Consider the following 26,080-nt stretch of genomic DNA (forward strand, 5'->3'; position numbering starts at 1 on the left):
TCCTTTTATTGTTGTGTTTACCATTTAAATCTCATAGTTTATAGGGACCTTCTGTTACTATCCACCCAATAGACACCTGTGTATGTGCTCAGTCATGCCCGACTCTTTGCAACCCCATGGACTGTAGCTGGCCAGGCTCCATCTGTTCATGGGATTTTTCAGGCAAGAATACTGAAATGGGTTGCCATTTTCTCCTCCAGGGGACCTTCCTGATCCAGGGATCGAGCTTGCATCTCCTGAGTCTCCTTCATGGGCAGGCAGATTCTTTCCCACATCTGGGAAGCCCTTTAAACTTTAGACTCGGCCATAATCTATAAGCACAAAATAGGTTGTTCTTATTTTTATTTTAAAGTTATTTTTATATTATTAAAAAGAAATAATTAAAATTTATTTTACTCATTTATTTTTTGACATTCTTCCTTTCTTTACATAGATTTGAGTATCTGACCCATATATTTTCAATTCTCCCCAAAGACTTTTTTTTTATTTCTTTCAAGATATTTCTTTTCTCTATGAATATCCTAAGTTTTTGTTTTTCTGAGAAAGGTTTTTTTTTTTTCCTTTACTTCTGAAGCATAATTTGGCTTGGCAAAGAATTCTATGTTGGTAGCTTTAAAAAAAAAAGAATGAAATTTGTCACACCACACTTCTTGTGAGTTTTCTGTTGAGAAGTCCCATGTAATTCTGTTTCTTCCTCTGCAGATAAGGTGTTATTTCTGTCTTTTTAAATATTTTTTTCTTAAATTTGAATACATTATCCCTACTGTAGATTTTTCAGTATTTAAGTATTTAGCTTGCTTAATATTCTCTGAACTTCCTGCATCTATTCTTTATTATTTCTCATTAATTTTGGAAAATATTTGGCTAAATCTTTCTCTTCGTTCTGTATTTTTTTTTCCTTTTAGTATTCTAAATTGCACATGAGTTACATCTTCTGAAATTGTCCCATGGCCCTCGCTCTCTCTCTCTCTCTCTTTTTTTTTTTCCTATTCCTTTTTCTCCCTGAAATTAAGTTTGGGAGGTTTCTATTGTCATATATTCTAGCTCATTGATCTTTTCCTCAGCTGTGTCCAGTATACTGATGAGATGATCAAAGGATTCTTCAAACCTGTTCCAGTGTTTTTGATTTCTAGCATTTACTCTTAATTCTTTATTAGTTTTTCCATCTAACCCATCTGTTCTTCCATGTTGTCAATTTTTTTTTCCATTAGGGTTCATAACAAGTTAATCATTAGCTATTTTAAATTCTCTGATAATTTCAACATCTGTTTCATATCAGTCCATTTCTGATATTTTGCTTTGTCTCTTCAGACTCTTTCTTGGCTTTTAGCACATTTTTCAATTTTGTTAAAATCTGGACTTGATGTATTGGGTAAATAGGTCTTTGGTGTGATGGTGTATGCTTATCTAGGAGTTTATTGCTTGACATAACTGAAGGTGCTAAAGTTTTCAAAGTCCTCTGGTGTCTTAGATTTTGTCTCTCATGTTGTCTTTGGGATTTGCTAAGAGATCTGTCCTGCAGTCTTTTCATCTGTAATCTACTGTTACAACCTGGAGCTCTGTTAGTGTTGGAGTAAAATGTGGAAGAGGATAATTATTCTATAATTTTACGTTTAAATCTCAGCATTTAATTTCATTTGTAACCAACCTTAATTGTGATTTTAACCAGTGTCTTATCATTCCCCGCTGACCCCATCTTTAAGTGAAACAAGAAGCCTAGAAGGGCTGGATTTCAGCAGGTGCCCTGTCATCGATAGACAAGGTTCTGGTAAAAATCCTTTTCAGTGGAAAGTTGGCTTTGTTATAATGTTTTGAGTGTATTTCTAATGTCTCCTATCCCCTCTCCTGGCTAGAACCACATACAATCTGTCTTAAGCCACCACCGTAATAATCTGGTAAGATTTTTAGATGTGGGACCTATAAAAATCCAAAGATAATGTCACATGAGATTTTCTGTTTCACACTAGTGACATTTAGTCTTCAGAAATTTGTCAAAACTCCCTTTCAAGTGTTCCTAATTGCTGGTTTGAGCAGTGTCTATCCCAGATTAGGAGACCTCACTATGACTCTCAAATTTGCTGTCTCTTTAGATTACAGTGTAGTGTTTTGCACTTCAATTCGATTTCTCTAATAAGTCTAAGAAAAGTCTTTAGTTTTTAATTTACTCAGCCTTTTATTATTGTAACTATGCAGTGAAAACTTCTAGACTCTTTACATATTAGACTTAGCATCAGGACCTCCTTTTTTAATATTATCAGTTTTGATGGCAAATGTGATTGAAAAGACAAAAAATTACCTGCTTTAAGATATTTCCATTATAGCAGTTTAAAAAAAATTTATTGGAGTATAGTTGATTTATAATGTTTTATTTTCAGTTAGAGCAAAGTGAATTAGATATACATATATCCACTTTTTTTTTTTTTTAGGTTCTTTTCTGACAGGTCATTAGAGAGTATTGAGCAGAGTTCCCTGTGCTATACAACAGGTTTGTATTAGTTATCTATTTTATATACAATAGTGTGTATATGTCAGTCCCCTGTCAGGTTGCTTCAATATCTTGGCTATTGCAAATAGCAGTACAGTGAACACTGGGGTGCATATATCTTTCTGAACTGTAGTTTTCTCTGGTTATATACCCAGACATGGGATTGTTCCTTTCTCCCCACACCTTTCGCAGCATTTCTTGCTTGTAGATCTTTGGATGCTGGCCATTCTGACTGACATAAAGTAACACCTTTTGGTAGTTTTGACTTACATTTCTCTGGTTCCATATAGGAAAAGGAGTATGTCAAGGCTGTATATTGTCACCCTGCTTATTTAACTTATATGCAGAGTACATCATGAGAAATGCTGGGCTGGAAGAAGCACAGGCTGGAATCGAGATTGCCAGGAGAAATATCAATAACCTCAGATATGCAGATGACACCACTCTTATGGCAGAAAGTGAAGAGGAACTAAAAAGCCTCTTGATGAAAGTGAAAGAGGAGAGTGAAAAAGTTGGCTTAAAGCTGAACATTCAGAAAACAAAGATCATGGCATCTGGTCCCATGACTTCATGGGAAATAGATGGGGAAACAGTGGAAACAGTGTCAGACTTTGTTTTTTGGGGCTCCAAAATCACTGCAGATGGTGACTCTAGCCATAAAATTAAAAGACGTTTACTCCTTGGAAGAAAAGTTATGACCAACCTAGATAGCATATTCAAAAGCAGAGACATTACTTTGTCAACAAAGGTCTGTCTAATCAAGGCTACGGTTTTTCCAGTAGTCATGTATGGATGTGAGAGTTGGACTGTGAAGAAAGCTGAGCACCGAAGAACTGATGCTTTTGAACTGTGGTGTTGAAGAAAACTCTTGAGAGTCCCTTGGACTGCAAGGAGATTCAACCAGTCCATTCTATAGGAGATCAGTCCTGGGTGTGCTTTGGAAGGAATGATTCTAAAGCTGAAACTCCAGTACTTTGGCCACCTCATGTGAAGAGTTGACTCATTGGAAAAGACTCTGATGGGAGGGATTGGGAGCAGGAAGAGAAGGGGACGACAGAGGATGAGATGGCTGGATGGCATGACAGATTCGATGGACGTGAGTCTGAGTGAATTTCGGGAGTTGGTGATGGACAGGGAGACCTGGCATGCTGCAATTTATGGGGTCGCAAAGAGTCAAACACAACTGAGCGACTGAACTGAACTGAACTGAATAAATAGTGATATTGAGCATCTTTTCATGTGTCTTTTGGTCACACTGAGAGGTGAGATGTTGGGAAAAGAAACAGCAGTTTTACAGGGAAAGCCAGCAGATGTAGTAGATGGCAACCTAGTGTCTAAAGAAACATTTTACCTGATTTAAAATTCAGGCTTCTTTTATACTAAGAGCTGTTGGCAAGGACAGGCATAACTGGTTGTTGCAGACTTCTTGGTGCCAGCCACATTCTAGAGGGTATGTGATAATCCTTTGTTCTTGCAGCTGTCCAGTTAAGTCTAGTCACTGTATTCCTGCAAACCCCCAATACAACAAATGTCATTTTCTGTTCTGCAACATTTTGTCTCTGTGCAAATGAAGTCTTGCGGCTTTAAAGGTCCAGCCTAGAGGCAGAGCCTTGGTAAAAGGCTATATGCATATTTCAGGTTATAGGAAACATTCTATTAGACAAAGTTTCAGAGCCAGCATGACTAAGCACAGATGACAGCACAAAAGTTAGAGCCAAAGGAATATCCAACATGGCGTCAAATTGCTCTTCTCTGTTATTAAAGGAAGAGTCAACTGATTCAGAAAACTTCATTGTCTTATTTTAAGATTTTCTACAGCCATTCCTACCTTCACGTGATCACCACCCTGATCACTCAGAACATAGAGACAAATCCTCTACAACAAAAAAATTACTACCCCCTAAAAGTTCAGATGATGTTTAGCATTTTTTAACAATAAAGCATTTTTTAAATTGAGGTATGTACACTTTCTAAAACATAGTTCTATTTCACACTTAGTAGACTATAGAATAGTGCAAACAACTTTCATACACACTAGCCTCAGAAATTTCACATGACTTGCTTTATTTATTTATTCATTTTATGATGGTGGTCTGGAACCACTCCTGCAACATCTCCCACACATGCCTGTATATATAAAATATGTAGATATATTTATGCATATATACATATTCTGAAGGGAGACTGAATATATTTGTCTACTTAAGAAATTAGAAAACGATGTTCTACATATCTAGATCAGAGGTCAGAAAACCATGACTTATGGACCAAATCCAGCTCATAGCTTTTTCCTTTTGTAAAAAAAGCTTTATTGGAACACAGACATCTCATTTATTTACATATGATTTATGGCTACTTTCAGGTGTAAAATAACAGAGGTTTTTTGCAACAGAAGCTTTATGAACCACAAAGCTAAAATATTATTTATCTTTCTTTGCAGAGAAAGTTTGCCTATCTAATATGATATCAAAATTTAATATTTTGGCAGGGAATATAAAGTAAAAGTGAAAGTCACTCAGTCCTGTCTGACTCTTTGTGAGCCCATTATTCAGTCTATGGAAATCTACAGGCCAGAATACTGGAGTGGGTAGCCTTTCCTTTCTCCAGAGGATCTTCCCAAACCAGAGATGGAACTCAGGTTTCCTGCATTGCAGGTGGATTCTTTACCTGCTGAGCCACAAGCCCACAAGGGAAGGCATGGAATATATTCTAATTAATCAAGAATTGAATATTCATTGGAAAGACTGATGCTGAAGCTGAAGTTCCAATATTTTGGCCAGTTGATGTGAAGAACTGACTCATTGGAAAAGGCCCTGATGCTGGGAAAGATTGAAGGCAGGGGGAGAAGGGGAAAACAGAGGATAAGATGGTTGGATGGCATCACCAACTTGACGGACAGGAGTTTGATCAAGCTCTGGGAGTTGGTGATGGACAGGGAAGCCTGATGTGCTGAAGCCCATGAAGTCGCAAAGAGTCGGACATGGCTGAGAGACTGAACTAAACTGAACTGAATGGAAAAGAATTGAAATTTCTGGGAACATATTTATTTTCCCAAAAAGTATATAACTGTACTCGAGTCTTTACTTAAGTAATTTGGATTTTCATCAGTTTAGAAAATACTGGCAACTTGGACCTGGTTTTATGGTGTTATATTCTTTTTATCATTGCACATAAATAGTAAATCACAATAAATTTAATAAAAATAAAGAAAAAAGTGCTAATATGAGTTAAAGACATCTAGTATTTTCTATGAAAATCCATAAAATAAAATACTTGAGTACTTTCTTTAGCATTAAATATATAATAAACAGACTGTATAAATTTTTAAAATGTGTTATGCAAAAAGAGTTGAATTTGTAAACTTTGGTTTTACCTATTAAATATCTATTTTTCACCATACTTAATAGATGGAAAAGAATGTTATTAGTATATTTATTTTATTTATTGATATGACTTTTTTCCAAGCATCAGAATGATGAATAAACAAATTGGAAAGGGTTTTCTGAATACTGCTCTCCACACAAAGGTAAACAATTAAGTGTGACTCACATCTTGAACTCATGTGTCATTTAGTGTTTATCCTCATTTGTAACAAGCTTGAATGTGACAATAGCAATCTTCACTTGTCATACAGTTTGAGCTTTCATTTAGGTTGGTGGCTGCTATGAAAATTAATTAGTGAAAAGAGGGAAGCAGCTGATAGAGTAAGGTCGTGTTATAAACAGCACTCTTATGAGATAAAAGTTCACTAGGCCATCCTAAAGGAAATCAGTCCTGAATATTCATTGGAAGGACTGATGCTGAAGCTGAAACTCCAATACTTTGGCCACCTGATTCGAAGAACTGACTCATTTGAAAAGACCCTGATGCTGGGAAAGATTGAAGGTGGGAGAAGGGGACAACAGAGGATGAGATGGTTGGATGGTATCATCAACTCAATGGACATGAGTTTGAGTAAACTCCAGGAGTTGGTGATGGACAAGGAGGCCTGGCGTGCTGCAGTCCATGGGGTCACAAAGAGTCGGACACAACTGAGCAACTGAACTTATACTGCAGCTGTGTGTGTGTGTGCGACTATGTGTGTGTGTTCAGTCACTCAGTTGTCTGACTCTTTGAGACCTCATGGACTATAACCTGCCCGATTTTTCTGTCCATGGGGTTTTCCAGGCAAAAATAGTTGAGTGGGTTGCATTTCCTGCTCCAGGGGATCTTCCCAACCTAGGGATCAACCCTGTGTCTCCTGCATCTGCTGCACTGGCAGGCGAATTCCTTACCACTGAGCAATCTGGGAAGCCCCAGTCAGGCCTTAGCCTAAAAAATACTCAAACAACCCAAGGGACTTAAAAAAGAACAAAATTCCAACCCTGATTCAGACTCCACTGAAAATTCATAATAGTATTCAAATTCTTAATTGTAACCCATAATAAGAACTTTCAAATAAGAAAGGCAAGAATATTGTGGGGAGTTCAATTATAACCCATTTCAATCTTTTTTTTTTTAATGTTCCTAAAACCAAATATATGTTGTTTTACTCAACAGAGAAATACCAATTTATTTTAGAAAATTCCAGTTTATAAAAGAGTACAAACACTCAAAAAATTAACTTTGGTACAAATATTTCATACTGTTAAATTTTGGTTCTGTTTTCCACCTATCTATATCAACTTAAAGTACTGCATATATATAGGGGCTGCTTTTGAGGGAAAAGCAATCTGTGTGAATTGGGACCCACACATCCTTTTCATCCAAAACTCCCTGGAGGCCCCAGCAATAATCTTCCCCAGATAACCCCCTCCACAGCTCCCCATTGTCCAAACCCCTACAAAATTTAGTGAAATCAAAGGCTTTTTAAATTACATATCCTTCCCACTGAAACATACCAGTACTTTCCCCTCATTCTGTCAGGACTGCTCTCTATGTTCACCATCAAAATATTTAATACCTTTATGGAATTTCTATACTTTGATCAAATATAAGAAGTCTATGTTTTGGTATAACACGGTCTTTGTCATCACACCAAACATATCTTAAGAGCAACTGCCTCCAGAAAACAACAGCCTTGCTATGACAATTCATAACAATCCTCTGTATAATAGTTATCAGTCTCATTCTTACATAATGGAAAATGTAACTCCAATTACTCCAAGCAATAAAGTGGATTTACTGGCTCTGCTATCTGGAGAGTTCAAAGGCTCATGTTTTATTTGATTTTTTGCTTTGCTACCTCATCAGGAAGCAAGATCCTTTTATGAGTCTTCCATAACGAGCTCTTTTTATCCTAAGGCTGATTTACTCCTGAGAAAGAAGATAACCATAGCAGTATGCACATTTCTGCCTTGCCCCACCTTGAAAGGTTCAGAGAGAGCATACTATTTTAGAAATGTCTTCTCTAGTTTCATTTGCTGAGTCCCACGGATATTGATTAATATTATGCCAGTTACCTCAGCTTTGGCACCCATCTTTCATCATAAAACACAGATTGTATGAAGGATACATGTCCACTAAAACAAGTGTAGTTATCCAGAGACAGTGCTGTGAATATTAAAGAAGAAATGAAAATATCCCTGGCATACTAAGTCATTAAATTACACTCCTAGCCAACTATAAAGTCTAATTCTTAATCTTGTTAGTGTCTCTTTTAAAAAATAACTTGGTCAAAGGCATCATTTCCGGAAGTTAAAAAGTCTGCACCTTCAGTTGCTAAGGACACCTGTCAACTAGTCATAGAAAGGTCATTTTGGTTCACATATTTTTATGTACTTCTTTCTTTAGAATGTAGAAGACAAACCAGGAAGAAATGTTCCAATTCAATTACACAGAACAGATCAATTAGGGGAATCATCCACTTGATGAAGGTTAACCTACCAGTCTACTAATGAAGAGACCAGTAGTGCAATTCACTACACCTACCAAGAGCTACTTTACCTTGATACCACATACTGAAATAACAGAAGGCACAATGATCTCAAAATAAATTTTCCAACAATAGGGATGAATCTCCCTTCTGTGTTGATAATGGTACACCTGGAATCAATTAAAATAATTTGTCATGATGAATTGATATTTATCTATATTTTTAAAATAGTAACTTTTTTTAGTTTGTCCTTAAAACAAAGTTACTAGAAGCCCCTAACCAGTTTTTTCCCCCTTATTCAAATATTTCCTTCTGAAAAACAAAATAAAACAAACAAACAAAAATCTATATTTGACTGAAGTCTATGGTAATGCTTAAAGTTATCTTGTTCTTTGTGTACACAGTTAATGAAGTGTCTATCTAATGATGTGCCTACCTAAAGCATCTACTGTAAGCTTTCTATTTGACAAGCATTGCATTTTTAACCAAGTGGGAAAAAAAAGAAAAAAAAATCAAATGAAATCATTCCTGAAGGAGCCTAATGATTAATGGAGCTATGCCAACTGAAAATTAGAAGGAGAAGAGATAATTCCTGCCCTGGAGCACCAGAGGAAAAGGAGGGGCTGAGAGTAAGTCAGCTTTGGATACCTAGAGATGAGAACACAGAGGATTTATCTTTTACTTGGGAATAAATGTATAAATCAGATTTAGCTTTACAGGAAAATATAAAGAAAAGATTAAAAAAAGATGGGATGTATACAGGTATGGTTCCACATCTAACTGGAAAAAAGTTATAACTGGAAAATGGTTAATGTGAATTAAAGAGAGTATAGGCCAGATTACAAAATACTTTGAATACTGTGAAATGTGTTTAGATTTTTAACCCATTAGAATGTTGATTTTGAGAATGAAATTGATAAATTTTCGTGTTAGAAAAAGCTGTCTTTAGCATGAAAAAGTGATTGGCTTATGGCAAGCAGAGAGCATGATGCACAAAACTCAAAGGAAAATCAAGGGAAAGAGGCAATTAGAAAAAATCTCGGCTAGTAGAATAAACTTGCGGCTCAAAATTCAGAAAACTAAGATCATGGCATCTGGTCCCATCACTTCATGGGAAATAGATGGGGAAACAGTGTCAGACTTTAGTTTTGGGGGCTCCAAAATCACTGCAGATGGTAATTGCAGCCATAAAATTAAAAGATGGTAACTCCTTGAAAGGAAAGTTATGACCAACCTAGATAGCATATTCAAAAGCAGTGACATTACTTTGCCAACAAAGGTCTGTCTAGTCAAGGCTATGGTTTTTCCAGTAGTCATGTATGGATGTGAGAGTTGGACTATGAAGAAAGCTGAGCACTGAAGAATTGATGCTTTTGAACTGTGGTGTTGAAGAAGACTCTTGAGAGTCCCTTGGACTGCAAGGAGATCCAACCAGTCCATTCTAAAGGAGATCAGTCCCGGGTGTTTTTTGGAAGGAATGATGCTGAAGCTGAAACTCCAGTACTTTGGCCACCTCATGTGAAGAGTTGACTCATTGGAAAAGACTCTGATGCTGGGTGGGATTGGGGGCAGGAGGAGAAGGGGACGACAGAGGATGAGATGGCTGGATGGCATCACTGACTCGATGGATGTGAATTTGAGTGAACTCCAGGAATTGATGATGGACAGGGAGGTCTGGCGTGCTGCAGTTCATGGGGTCGCAAAGAGTCGGACACGACTGAACGACTGAACTGAACTGAACTGAACTGAAGAATGCTTGAATGAGTGCAAAATACTTTTAGGAGAAAGTTGTTTTAGTAGAAAGGCAGAAGAAGTTTAGAAAGACATCAGGTTATGTTTTGAACTACTAGAAATCTACTTGCAGAAATGACAAGAAAGGCAGAGTTTTATTCATTACTTTATCATTATTTTCTTGGGCTTCCCTCATAGCTCAGTTGGTAAGGAATCCACCTGCAATGCAGGAGACCCCAGTTGGGTCGGGAAGATCTGCTGAAAAAGGAATAGGCTACCTACTCCAGTATTCTGGCCCAGAGAATTCCATGGACTATACCGTCCATGGGGTTGCAAACAGTTGGACGTGACTTTCACTTTCACTTTATTCTTATTTTCTTAAGCATTGACACGATGGGGTAGGGTCCCAGTGTGTGTGCGTGCTAAGTCGCTTCAGTTGTGTCTGACTCTTTTTGATCCCATAGACCGTAGCCTGCCTGGCTCCTCTATCCATGGGATAGACTACTCCAGTCTAGACTACTGGAGTGGGTTGCTGTGCCCTTCTCCATGTCATCTTACCAACGGAGGGATCAAAACCGAGTCTCTCAAGTCTCCTGCACCGGCAGGCGGGTTCTTTACCACTAGCACCACCTGGGAAGCCCAGGGCCCCAGAGCAATTCCTACCCTCCAAACACACAGCTTCACTACTACTGCATCTCTAAAACTATATCAGATTAATTCCATTCACAACCTAATTTTCATTTTATATCGCTGTCGCAAGACACTCAAAATTTCAAGAGTCCTCATTACCTGGAATCATATCTCAGCCCCAGGGATGGGCTGCTTCATATCTGAAACACTAACTCCTCCTGATATCCAGACTAAGCAAGCCTCTACCTCCTTATGCTTGTATTGAATATTATCTTCACCTTTTTGCGCTAATTGAAATTTTTCTCCTTCATGTGTAAGTATTTTTCTTTTTTTGGGAAGTATTTTTCTTATAGCTGTTTTGTGTTTGCTTGTTTGTCTTTCACAGTCTTTGTAAGACCAGGGAGAGAAACTAGGTAAGCAACTATCCTCTTTGCTCTTGATAGTATTATCAACCCTTTTGTCACTCTCTTCTTTTTGCCAAGTCTCCACTTTTAAAACTCATATAGAAACAGACTCACAGATACAGAAAACAAACTAGTGGTTGATTACTAATGGAAAGAGGGATGTGGGTAGAATATAAGGGGTTAAGAAGTACAAACTACTAGGCATAAAATAATTAAGATACAAGCATGTAATGGATGGCACAGATATTATAACCAATACTTTATAATAACCTTAAATGGAGTATAATCCATAAAAATATCAAATCTCAATGCTGTACACCTAAAACTAAAATGACATTGTAAATCAACTATATGTCAATGAAAACAACCCAATACCACCTATTCTTAATACTCTTCTATGTCACCTACCACAACTCTTTGCTTTAATTGCTTATAGATTTTTGGTCACATTAGCTCACATTCCATTAACATTTTTCAACCTGCTTTATTAAGTTTTTCAACACGGTTCATTTTATGATTCTTTTTGCTCTAAATATCCACTTAGAAAACTTTTCTGTGAATATCTCATTTTTTTTTCACTTTTTCTATAGCTACTTTGCTCTTCACTCCAGTTACAACTTTCCTGTCTTATCATAACCTTGAACATATCATTACCAAAAGTTGTACCAAAATCTCAGGCTCAAGAGTCTACTCTCCAATTGCTACCTTTTTATTCCTTGTTATATATCAGATTTTCTCATCTCTGATGGTCTTTAGTGATGGTCCTCAATTCTTTTCCAATGTTTTATAGCCTCTTCATTTAACTTCTCTTTTTATGGAGTGCAGGGTGTATGAATTTCATTTCATACACTCAACTTATTTATCAAGCTTCTTAGTTATGTTTTCTTGGGAAAAACAACTCAAAACTCTGGTTAAATTTATGTCTAGTCAACGCCCAGATCCCCTCCCCACCAAAAAAAGGTATCTGATGCTGTAAAATAGGATACCAATTGGATCCATAATTCATGAGCATTAATTTCAAGAGCATCCTTAGCATAGCAGTCCTGTGACAGTCCCCTACTCAGTTCACCCAGAATCCCTTACTGTCCTAAATGACTATTTGGCCACATTCTCTCCTCTACATTCCTTTCCTCCTCCTTGTTTTCCACTAACATGGTCACATGATGACATTGCATCCAGTCTCTTGGTGAAATGTTAACAGGTGAACTTAGAAGTAAAATTCCATAAGCAAATACCATCACATCTACTAGCTCACTGCATTTTTGGTGTTTTCTCCTGTACTTGTGAATCAATATTTCATAGTCCTTCCTATGACTGACCACCCCATTTATGTGATAGGGCTTATTCGCTTTTACCTTTTCAAGAAAACCAGTCCTGCAGTGCCCCTTCTCTTTCCTGCATCTCTCTCTCTCCTTGTTTTTTTCCTGTTGTCATTCCCTTAACCATTAAATCATTATATTACTCCACACATCTTCAAAAGAAAACAAAATCTCTCTCTTTACCCCATGCATATTATTAACTTTATATCTCTGTGCATGTGTGTATGCTCAGTCACTTCACTTCAGTTCAGTCGCTCAGTCGTGTCCAACTCTTTGCAACCCCATGAATCGCAGCACGCCAGGCCTCCCTGTTTATCACCAACTCCCAGAGTTCACTCAGACTCACGTCCATCGAGCCAGTGATACCATCCAGCCATCTCATCCTCTGTCGTCCCCTTCTCCTCGTGCCCCTCTTCCAGCATCAGAGTCTCTTCCAATGAATCAACTCTTCACATGAGGTGGCCAAAGTACTGGAGTTTCAGCTTTAGCATCATTCCTTCCAAAGAACACCCAGGACTGATCTCCTTCAGAATGGACTGGTTGGATCTCCTTGCAGTCCAAGGGACTCTCAAGAGTCTTATCCAACACCACAGTTCAAAAGCATCAATTCTTCGGCGCTCAGCCTTCTTCACAGTCCAACTCTCACATCCATACATGACCACAGGAAAAACCATAGCCTTGACTAGACGGACTTTAGGCAGCAAAGTAATGTCTCTTCAGTCATATCCAATTCTTTGCAACCCTATGGACTGTAGCCCTCCAGGCTCCTCTGTCCTTGAGATTACCAGGCAAAAATACTGGAATGTGTTGCCATGCCATCCTCCAAGAGACCTTCCTGACCCAAGGGTCAAACTCATGTCTCCTGTATGTCTTACTTTGCAGATGGATTCTGTGTCACTGAGCCACCAAGGAAACCTCTTTATTTTACTATTACTTTTAATTACAAAACTTCTCAAAAACGTAGTCATTAATTAATGGATTTTTGTGGATTTTTTCCATCTACTTTTTCTTTAAACTATTCCAAACAAGCTAGCACTCTACATTTTATTACAGATATCTTTATGAAGATATAAAGTGGACAACAGTGAATTTCTTATTCTAGCAGGTAGAAATGTTCAGAGGGTACTTTACTCAAAATATTAAATGCATTTCCAACTTTAACTCCTGGTTACTCCTCCTTGAAATTCCTATGTAACTTCCCTTCCAGAAAATCATTCTTTCTTTATTCTCTTACTTTTCACTGACATTTTACTCTTCCATTCTCATCCTTCTAATACCTGGTTGTTGTGTCTCAAAACTCAGACAGATATCTGATACTCCCTGTCTATAATCACCTCCTTGATTTTTATTCTATTCCATGAGTCTTAACATCTAAGTTCTGATTTCTCTCTTATTTATTACAGACAACTAAGATCTCTCATGTGAATGTTAAATCCATATTTAACTCTCTATGGGACTCCTGTATTTTATTGTCTAATAAACAACTCATGTTTATCCTCTACAAAATCAAACTCCAAATGTTCCCTCTCAAACTTGTACACCATAAAATTGCCTCTTTATCATACTCTTTTCTCTCACTCAAGTCATCCTTTACTCCATTCCTATTAGAACTTGCACTCCGGACATTTTTGTTCATGGCAATTTTATAATAATTAAAATAATACTTTATATATAGATGTTCAGTAAGTAACTGTTCAATAATGGATTAAAGAATAAAAATAAGAGAGAGATGAATTTGGCTTTTGACAATTTGATTATAGCATTTTATAAAATGAAAATTTTATATGAAATTTAATATTAAAATCACTTGATGAAGATATCTCAAACCAATGATGTGGAAGGAATTGTTTAGGAAAAATGTGAAAATTGATGAGAAGAAAACTTTAAGGACAAAATTTTATGGAATGACAACTTTCAAGTCATGGGAAGAGATAATAGTGCCTGAAAAGAAAAGGAAAGAAATGATTAGAGACACAAAATGAAAATAAATGTGACTGAAATCAAAGAAACTACTAAAGGGATTACAAAAGTGTTCATGCGGTTAAATGTCTTAGAGACCAAGTTAGATAAGAACTTTGCTTGGCATTTAAGGCAGGTTTAAAGGAATTGGAGTGCAAGCCAAGTTATAACACATGGAGACTTTGAAGGGAAAGAATGAGGTAGAAGCTTTGAGCACAGAATGTAGGTTTATTACTCCTGGTTGGTAGAGGAAGAAGAGGTATAGAGAGTGGCTGGGAAGGGAACAGGGAGTAAGAGGTTGCAGTTATCTCTATTAATATGAGGGGAGATCTACATGTGCCTAGAAAAAGCATCAATAATTAAGGAAAATTTTAAAGATTCTGCCTGCAGATGCAGGAGACTTAAGAGACGCAGATTTGATCCTTGGATAGGGAAGGTCCCCTGAGAAGGGCACAGCAACCCACTCCAGGATTCTTGCCAGGAGAATCCCATGGACAGAGGAGTCTGGTGGGCTATAGTGCATATGGTAGCAAAGAGTTGTACACGACTGAAGCGACTGAGCATGCATGCAAAAAGATACTGTATGGGATGAGGCTCTGGAAAAGAGAGAAGAGTATCTTCAATAGTAGAACAATGAATGTCAATAAGAATATTTATTTTAGTGAAATTTGCCATTGCTGTTGTTCAGTCGTTAAGTCATTTGCAACCCCATGGACTGCAGCACATCAGGCTTTCCTGTCCTTCACCATTTCCCGGAGTTTGCTCAAATTCATTTTCATTGAGTCAGTGGTGACATTCAACCATCTCATCCTCTTCCAAATGTTATTATAATTAGTTTTCTTTATGGAACTGTTAGTACTGAGTACTATTATAGAATTAGTCACATCCTTAAAGGACCTCCTTCAAGTTGAAATGTTTAAATAAAGTCATGTGAAGAAATAGCATAATGTATATAGAAAACAGTGTCTTTTTCCATGAGAGAGAGCTCACAGAAGAAGGGCAAGTACCATTTTTGATGTTATTGTTGCTGCCTGCACATTCTCTGCCTGTGAGAAAACTAAAGAAGAAGAAGAACAACAACAACAAAAATCATAAGTCTCACAATGCATACTGCTTCATTCTTTGTAGGATCAAGAGTGAGGTTTGACTCTTCTTCCCATTAGCTTCCTGTGACTAAGGGAAGATATTCCCAGGGAAAGGAAACTTTAGAATATGCTTAGAATTCAACTTCACCCTGGTGGATTGTAGTTACCAGAGTATATCATTGAGGGCACCTAGAATTTAATTCAATCCATAAAAAGACTAAGAAAAAAAAAGGGGGAAAAAAGTTGAAAAGTTTTATTTGAAAACAATGAATAGGCTCTTGGCAAAGAGAATACTTACCTCACTGGTAGCAGTAGTAAAGTTTCAAGGGATTGAAAGATTGGTGCAATACCTAAGCATTGGAGTCATTTCTTTTGGCTTGAAGCAGAAATGTAAATCCAAAGGCAAGGAAAGTCAGGCTTTCCCCTACATTTGCAGCACTTGGGTAGTAGTCCAAATGACGGTTCTCATACCATATAAGTATTTAACATCCTTGCTCACTAATTATTCCCTAGGTTAATTAATCTTATCCCTGCCTTACACTTGTATCTTCTGAAGGGCACTTAAAAATACCTATGCCTCCAACTTTTGGCCAACTGATATTTAGGTTTACTGTAGAATAATTCTTGGATATTAGAATTTTTTTATAAGCTTCTTAGAGAGGGCTAGTGTGCATCCAGGGTAACAAGATTCTTGTAGAATAATTAGGAAGTCCTGTGTCTCATGATCTATCAATAGGATGAAACTCATCTAAATTTAGACTGTAGAATACGAGCACAAGGAACTTCCCATCATGCTTCTGTCTTTGGCCAGAGATACTTTTGGTCACTTTTAAACTTTGTAAAACACGATGTGGGAGGATGCATGCAAATTTTTAGGGAATTAAAAAAAAATCTAAATATATGTCCAAGGATCTAGTTTATTGAAACATTAAGAAGTTCATTAAAACATTATGAAAGATACTTGTAAATTGTCACCTTCTTAACTAATTTGAAGGCAATTCTTTTATATAAACTAGCGGTGAAAAGGTGAATACTTTATGATTCTAAATTTTGCAGAATGCCTAAGCAGTCAACATGAAAGATATAAACATTTCAAATAGATCATTCCATGCTGAAATTTAAGTTTATGTCTCCTAACATGGAGAATCATTTATATTTCTTATTACAGGATATGCATTCAACAATGTAGTAAAGAAAATATTCTATAGATAAAGCTTGCCAGAATCATTTTTTCAAAATGCAGTTGTCAAACTTGTAATTTTTGTAGAGATTCACTGGAATCAGCCAATTCAATATTTTTGAATAGCTGATTTATAGAAGGAAGGATACTAGGAAAAGACATGCAGCATAAATAATGTTAGAGAACACAGCATAAGTTAAATAATGTAAGTAAGAGGAAATTAAACAGAAATTACAATGCATTTTGTAACTGAGTCACATGTTCTAAAAGGTTGCATTACAAAAGATAAAGGAAAGATGGCTGTGGACTTGAGTGTGATAGACATATCAGCAAGTTTTGAAATATAGGTATGGAATTCCAGGAAGGAAGGGTAATGGCCAAGAGTGGAACCATGTGTGAGTTTTGAAAGGCAATGAAAGAAAAACCAATAAATTAACTACTAGAAGTTATGTAGATCAGTCATCAAGAAATTAGGTTTTTCTATAGAAGAATGTTAGAGGAGAAGAGAAAAAAAATGGTCAAAAATTATGTCAGAGGAAGATACTATACTGAATGTACTGAGTGGGAACTAAGAGATTCATCTGGTCATATGTGTTTTAAGCTCTAAAACAAATCGCTGAAAGATTTGGAGGAGGGAATAAACTACTGAAAGTAGTGAGCTTTATCTAAAAACTTAGAGCAGAGGAGATACTCAGATTCTAGAATCCTTTGTTAAAATGACACCAGTTCTTTCTTTGGGTCACAATCTCTAAAAAGGCTATGACATACTTTTCATTTGGTTCTAAAATAGTTTCCTAACGTCAATATTACAAAGTTATACCAGAATGGGGTGACTTATTCAAAACATTAAATTTTACAGCAACATTTTCATTACTTTATTCTGAAATCTTGGACAATATTTTCTCAGAATATTTCTTTTTATCTAGTATGATTTTCAAACCAATGGCAGGAAGAAATAATGTGGAGGTTATCTTTAAAGATCTCTTTTCTCAAAACTCTCATAAAAGATGTTCTAAGTTAGCAGCACTTGGTTTAATGACAACTTTGTAAAACTCTTCCTCTGAATGGAGAGGTAAGAAAGGTCATAAAGAGACAGAGAAGAAATAAATACTGACTTCTTTCTTTGAAGCAGGAAAAGGTGCTCTTTATTTTGGAAGAGATGATCATAAGCCATTATTTCTGATAGGGAAAAAATATGAGAAGCATTTACCATTTGAAAGACTTGAGGACTAGCGACATAGATGAATATTGCGTAGCGAGCTGTTAGAAATGTAAATTATCCCACCTCAACCCAGACTTTCTGAATAAGAATCTGAACTTTGAAGGGTCCAGAGGTAATGTCTATTTACAGTCACATTTACATAAAAGACTGAGACATCTGTCTTATGCTAGTTAGTGTGGGAGCATATGAACTAAATTGTTCTTTCCAAATGAGAAGGAAGAAATCTTGATTTTTGAGATAACTTCCAAACACTCACTTTCTCTTCTTTCTGTATGTGTGAGAAGAAGCATATATTAAATCCCATAAGGTTATTGGCAGTCATCTTGGGAGTATCCTGGGTACCTTGCCTTAGAATAAGCCTGACACTAGAAGGTAGAATGGTGAGAAAGGAAAAGGAACTCAGTAACATCCTTGAACTGTCAAATCAACCAGTCCAGAAGAAAGAATCACCTCTGAGCATTTAATTTTGTGAGCCAATAAACTCTCCTGGCTATTGCAGAAAATTCGAGCTCATCCTCTTCCATCAGGCACAACATGCTAACTGATAAAATTTCAGTAAGTTCAATTCAGTCACTCAGTTGTGTCTGACTCCTAGCGATCCAATGAATCGCAGTACCCTAGGCCTCCCTGTCCATCACCAACTCCTGGAGTTTACTCAAACTCATGTCCATCGAGTTGGTGATGCCATATAGCCATCTCATCTTCTGCAGTCACCTTCTCCTCCTGCCCCCAATCCCGGTCAGCATCAGGGTCTTTTGCAAAGAGTCAACTCTTCACATCAGGTGGCCAAAGTATTGGAGTTTCAGCTTTAGCATCAGTCCTCCCAATGAACAACCAGGACTGATCTCCTTTAGAATGGACTGGTTGGATCTCCTTGTAGTCCAAGGGACTCTCAAGAGTCTTCTCCAACACCACAGTTCAAAAGCATCAATTCTTTGGTGCTCAGCTTTCTTCACAGTCCAACTCTCACATCCATACATGACCACTGGAAAAGCCATAGCCTTGACTAGACGAAACATTGTTGGCAAAGTAATGTCTCCACTTTTGAATATGCTATCTAGTTTAGTCATAACTTTCCTTCCAAGGAGTAAGCGTCTTTTAATTTCATGGCTGCAATCACCATCTGCAGTGATTTTGGAGCCCAGAAAAATAAAGTCAGCCACTATTTCCACTGTTTCCCCATCTATTTCTCATGAAGTGATGAGACCAGATGCCATGATCTTCGTTTTCTGAATGTTGAGCTTTAAGCCAACTTTTTCACTCTCTTCTTTCACCTTCATTGAGAGACTTTTTAGTTCCTCTTCACTTTCTGCCATAAGAGTGATGCCATCTGCATGAAAGAAAGAGAAAGTGAAAGTGAAGTCACTCAGTCATGTCTGACTCTTTGCGACCCTGTGGACTGTAACCCACCAGGCTAGTCAGTCCATGGGGTTCTCCAAGCAAGAATAATGGAGTGGGTTGCTATTCCTCTGAGGTTATTGATATTTCTGCCGGCAATCTTGATTCCAGCTTGTGCTTCTTCCAGCCCAGCGTTTCTCATGATGTACTCTGCATATAAGTTAAGTACACTCCAGTATTCTTGCCTGGAAAATCCCATGGACAGAGGAGGCTGGTGGGCTACAGTCCATGGGGTTGCAAAGAGTCAGACACGACTGAGCAAGCAACTTAACTAACTAACTAAAGCAAGGTGACAATATCCAGCCTTGACATAATCCTTTTCCTATTTGGAACCAGTCTGTTGTTCCATGTCCAGTTCTAGCTGTTGCTTCCTGACCTGCATATAGGTTTCTCAAGAGGCAGGTCAGGTGGTCTGGTATTCCCATCTCTTGAAGGATTTTCCACAGTTTATTGTGATCCACACAGTCAAAGGCTTTGGCATAATCAATAAAGCAAAAATAGATGTTTTTCTGGAACTCTCTTACTTTTTTTATGATACAGCGGATGTTGACAATTTGATCTCTGGTTCCTATGCCTTTTCTAAAACCAGCTTGAACATCTGGAAGTTCACAGTTCATGTATTGCTGAAGCCTGGCTTGGATAATTTTGAGCATTACTTTACTAGTGTGTGAGATGAGTTCAATTGTGTGGTAGTCTGAGCATCCTTTGACATTGCCTTTCTTTGGGATTGGAATGAAAACTGACCTTTTCCAGTCCTGTGGCCACTGCTGTTTTCCAAGTTTGCTGGCATATTGAGTACAGCACTTTCACAGCATCATCTTTCAGGATTTGAAATAGCTCAACTGGAATTCTATCACCTCCACTAGCTTTGTTCGTAGTGATGCTTCCTAAGGCCCACTTGACTTCACATTCCAGGATGTCTGGCTCTAGGTGAGTGATCACACCATCGTGATTATCTTGGTCATGAAGCTCTTTTTTTGTACAGTTCTTCTGTGTATTCTTGCCACCTCTAAATATCTTCTGCTTCTGTTAGATCCATACCATTTCTGTCCTTTATCGAGCCCATCTTTGTATGAAATGTTCCCTTGGTATCTCTAATTTTCTTGAAGAGATCTCTAGTCTTTCCCATTCTGTTGTTTTCCTCTATTTCTTTGCATTGATCACTGAGGAAGGCTTTCTTATCTCTTCTTGCTATTCTTTGGAACTCTGCATTCAAACGGGTATATCTTTCCTTTTCTCCTTTGCTTTTCACTCTCTTCTTTTCACAGCTATTTGTAAGGTCTCCTCAGACAGCCATTTTGCTTTGCTGAGAGGAACAACCCCCACATCCAAGGAGCGGCAGCTGCACTGGTGCAGAAGGGCCAAGAAGAGCTACTCTATGTTCCAAGTCAAGAGTGGCAGCCTTGAGGAGATACCCCTCATCCAAGGTAAGGAGCAATGGCTGCACTTTACTGGAGCAGCCGTGAAGAGATACCCCACATCCAAGGTAAAAGAAACCCAAGTAAGATGGTAGGTTTTGCGAGAGGGCATCAGAAAGCAGACACACTGAAACCATAAACACAGAAAACTAGCCGATCTGATCACACAGACCACAGCCTTGTCTAACTTAATGAAACTAAACCATGCTGAGTGGGGCCACCCAAGACGGGTGGGTCATGGTGGAGAGGTCTGACAGAATGTGGTCCACTGGAGAAGGGAATGGCAAACCACTTCAGCATTCTTGCCTTGAGAACCCCATGAACACTATGAAAAGGCAGAATGATAGAATACTGAAAGGGGAACTCCCCAGGTCGGTAAGTGCCCAATATGCTACTGGAGATCAGTGGGGAAATAACTCTAGAAAGAATGAAAGGATGGAGCCAAAGCAAAAACAATACCCAGTTGTGGATGTGACTGGTGATAGAAGCAAGGTCCAATGCTGTAAAGAGCAATATTGCATAGGAACCTGGAATGTTAGATCCATGAATCAAGGCAAATTGGAAGTGGTCAAACAGGAGATGGCAAGAGTGAACATCAACATTCCAGGAATCAGCGAACTAAGATGGACTGGAATGGGTGAATTTAATTCAGATGACCAGTATATCACTACTTTGGGCAGGAATCCCTTAGAAGAAATGGAGTAGTCATCATTGTCAACAAGAGTCTGAAATGCAGTACTTGGATGCAATCTCAAAAATGACAGAATGATCTTTGTTCGTTTCCAAGGCAAACCATTCAATATCAGAGTAATCCAAGCCTATGCCCTAACCAGTAACTCTGAAGAAGCTGAAGTTGAATGATTCTGTGAAGGCCTATAAGACCTTTTAGAAATAATACCCACAAAAGATGTCCTTCTCATTATAGGGGACTGGAATGCAAAAGTAGGAAATCAAGAAACACCTGGAGTAACAGGCAAATTTGGCCTTGCAGTACGGAATGAAGCAGGGCAAAGGCAATAGAGTTCTGCCAAGAGAATGCACTGGTCATAGGAAACACCCTCTTCCAACAACACAAGAGAAGACTCTACACATGGACATCACCAGATGGTCAACACTGAAATCAGATTGATTATATTCTCTGAAGGCAACGATGGAGAAGCTCTATACAGTCAGCAAAAACAAGACTTGGAGCTGACTGTGGATCAGATCATGAGCTCCTTATTGCCAAATTCAGACTTAAATTGAAGAAAGTAAGAAAACCACTAGATCATTCAAGTATGACTTAAATCAAATGTCAATAAAGCACTTACTTTAAAAATAGATGATATGCAGATATTGGGATCTAAATTTGTAGTAGAAATATTTAAAGAAAAGATACACATATGTACAGTAAGCTGTGCAAGAACTCTTGAATAGATGTTTTCCTTTCATTCTAAGAGGAAAAATATTTTAACTACTTAATAATGTTTGACTTTTTTCCATTTCTCATGCTCATATTTTCTCATGCTTGTAGCCTTCTCCAATTCACACAATGAGGGCATCGTGTATTCACTAAACTCACAGAAAGTTTGCTACTTACTAGAAAAAAAACAAATTTTAGAAATGCCTTTATGGGGAAAATTTTTTTACTTCAAATCAAACATTATTTTCTGATTCAGGACAAATTTTGGCTTCTAATGAACATCAACATCTCCAGGTTGGCAGACACTGAGTCATGAATTCTGAAAGCAAAGAAGTTTTATATGTTTATAAATTTTACACTGATCTTTACTTTTGTTCTTATTAAAAAATGTGAAATATACTTGATTTACAATGTTGTGTTAGTTTTCAGTGTACAGTAATGTGATGATTCAGTTTGAGTTATGTTTTTATATTCGTATGCTATTTAGTTAAATTTTTTCACCACCATAACAAATAAAGAATTTGAATGCTCAAAATAGTAAGGTAACACTGCAGTGCCTTTAGAGGTAAACTTTTTGCAATTCTGTTTTCTCAGTTCCAGTAAAATCTGGTACTGTTTCAAACACAAGCACATAGGGCAAATAGAGAAGGAACAGTATCATTTCAAGGTATTGATACCTTCCACTACTTAACACACACTAAAATATATAGAAAAAGCCATTGGTAGTTCAGTCGTTCTTTGTTGAAACAAACTGAAAATTCATTTAAATTAGATTAAGCAAAAAAGAGGAGTGAACTTTAGATAATGGAATATTTTCAGAAAATAAGAATAAGAAGTGAATAGTACTTAGCTGGGGAGAAGAACCAGGGGATCCCATTTTCCTAAAGATCTCTCTAGATCAAGTTTTCTCAAACCTGGCAAGGTCCTCAAACCTGTGGACCTTGTGAGCTGGAGAATTCCTTGTAGGGAGAGGTTGTCCTGTGCCTGCAAGATGTCTGACACAATTGTGAGGCCCTAAATGGGAAACCTTAAAAAAGAAGGGCTAGCTTTGCAGTTTAGAGCTAAGATGGTGCCTGGTGGAAGAGATGAGGGTGCAGCCTAAGTTGTCTGTCAAAACTTTTGATTGGCTCTCTTGATTTCTGTGCACGTAGACAGCACGTGATCACCATAGACTCCTGTTATAATGATGGCACATGACGATTTGACCTTTAATGTGATTGGTGCAACTATAGAAAGTCCCTCGCAAACCCCTCCCTGCTTGCTTTTATAAACCAAGAGCTTACAACAATAAAGCGGAACTGCTTAGACGGAACCCCTGTCACGTCTGATTGTCTCTCGCTCACCGAGGGGCTGGGTTGGTGGACAGCAAGCTCACCTCTCTTCAGGACCCCTCGGCTTTGCTGAGGGAAGTTCCACTGCCTCTCTCTTTCTGCGGAGCGCCCCCCACACACAATCGCTGCCCTCTACCTTCTCCATGCCAAAAGCACCTCCTCCAATGTGACAGCCATAGAGACACAGTTTTCCCTTGTTGAAAACCACTGTTAAAGATATAGACATTGGTCTGTTTCATGTGGAAACTAATGATAGATACAGAATGAAGACGGAGATACTGATAAAGATGTTGGTATAGGTATATCTCATTTCTCATCATGACTTTCTCTTCATAGTAATAAATGTAAACACTGAGTTCTGCAACCTAGGATTCAACTCCTGGAAATAAAAATAGCTTTATACTCATTTCTAGTGCCATGTTAATTTAATTCACATGTCTTCCTGGGAACAACCATCTGCATTCAGGCTATATTGTGTTCATGGTCCATTGATCAATCATGTATGACTCTTTGCAACCCCTGCACTGTCCCAAAAGGCTCCTATGTCCATGAGATTTTACAGGCAAGAACATGGGAGTGAGTAGCCATTCCCTTCTTCAGACGGGGTAAATTGGGTCACACCATATAATAGTAACCCAACAAAATACAGGATAATGTTGGGAGAAGAGTTACTAGAAAGGAGCAATGGTACCAGAAAACTGGGAATATAAAGGGCCTTCATGAAATAGAAGAGAATGAACTATTAAAGAATTCATTATAAGAGGTTGTCCTGAGCATTAAACAAGCTTTTAAAGTGAAAGGGTGTGTATTAGTCTCTCAGGTGAGTCCAACTCTTTGTGACCCTAGGGACTGTAGCCCACTAGGCTTCTCTGTCCATGGGATTCTCCAGGCAAACATACTGGAGTGGGTTTCCATTCCCTTCACCAATGGGGTTTTCCCAACCCAAGAATTGAACCCTGGTCTCCCACATTGCAGGCAGATTCTTTACCATCTGAGCTGTCAGGAAAGCTGATCAAAGTGAAAGGGCCTAATAAAACTTCTAGAAAAATGAAAAAGAAAAATGGATATGCAGATTGACACCTAAGACATCCCTTTGGATTAGCAACTAAAAACTTCCAAGAGAAGAAAATAGCTAGTCAACAAATGAATCAGAGTTGATTTTCCATTCATCATCCCAACTGTTGACAAATATATGCAGTTCTGGACCACTGGACAAACAAGGTATGGAATATTTGCTGCATCCACAAACCTACCCTTATGTGGATTTGTAATAATTACCTCTCACAATCATTGATATGATTTCTTCCTTGTTGTATTTTTCAGAAATATGTAAATTAAATTCTGCATAGGTAGTCTTTTCTTTATGGCATCTTTCTCTAATAATAATGTCTTGGTATTCACCAATATAATTGCATATGCCAAAAGTGTATTTTGTTTTATTGTTGATAAATATTCTGTTGCATTGGTTTATTTTCAGGGTTGTTTTGTTTTTTGTTTTTGGCAATGCATCAATCAGAAGCCACACAATAACTTGAACAGGATAATTTTAATATAAGAAATTTAACATGAGAATTGGAGTATTGAACTTTGACTTATAAGAGGCAACTAGAACTCTAAAGAATATAACAATAGACATCGGGAGAAGCCATCACCCCAGGACTGGAAATAAAACAGTCACACAAGAGGCTACCCTCTCCTAGGACTGAAAATCAATCTCATTAGAGATGGGATAATCATAGCGATATATGTGTGTATTAGTTGCTCAGACCTGTCCAGCTCTTTGCAACCCCATGGACTATAGCTCACCAGGCTCCTCTGTTCATGGAAATCAGGCAATAATACTGGGTTGGGTAGCCATTCCATTCTCCAGAGGACCTTCCTAACCCAGGGATTGAACTCAGGTCTCTTGCATTACAGGCAGACTCTTTACCAACTGAGTCACCAGGGAAGCCCCCACTAAAACAGTTTGGTAACATACTGACTGTGTTCACTAGAAATCTAACTTATAAAAAGCAGGGCAACTTGGAATTCACTACAGGTTTCCCCAAATTTACTCTTACTTAAAATGGTTTTGGCTCTTCTCAGTTCTTTATTTTCCATCTGAATTTTGTACCTGCCTTGTGAATATAAATAATACTGGCGTTTTGATTTGAATATTGTGGGATCTACATATGAATTTAGGAAGCATTACCATTTTAATCACATTGAAAGATTGAAGGCAGGAGGAGAAGGGTACTACAGAGGATAAGATGGTTGGATGGCATCACTGACTCAATGGACATGAGTTTGAGCAAGTTCTGGGAGATGGTGAAGGACAGGGAAGTTTGGTGTGCTGCAGTCCATGGGTCTCAATGAGTCAGACACGACTGAGCAAACAGACAACAGCAATAGATTCTCAAGAAGCCTTTTCTGAAGAGAAGGCTAAGTGTATGGCCACACAACCTTTTCCTTGTGCTCTGGGAGGATCAAAAGAGCAGAATTTTCAATTACACATGTGGTTCTTTGAGAGATTACACTAGTAACTCACAGGTCTCCTCACCATCTAAGCAAAAGCCAAGAACAGAAGTGGGATTATCCAAGAAAGATGTGCAGATGAGTCTTTGGTCTAATGGAGTGAACCCCTGAAACTGAAGGGAGATTTACAAGGTTCTTGAGAATACTC

The sequence above is a fragment of the Oryx dammah genome, unplaced genomic scaffold (genome assembly GCF_014754425.2).
Source record: "Oryx dammah isolate SB20612 unplaced genomic scaffold, SCBI_Odam_1.1 HiC_scaffold_2, whole genome shotgun sequence".
NCBI classification, from domain to species: domain Eukaryota; kingdom Metazoa; phylum Chordata; class Mammalia; order Artiodactyla; family Bovidae; genus Oryx; species Oryx dammah.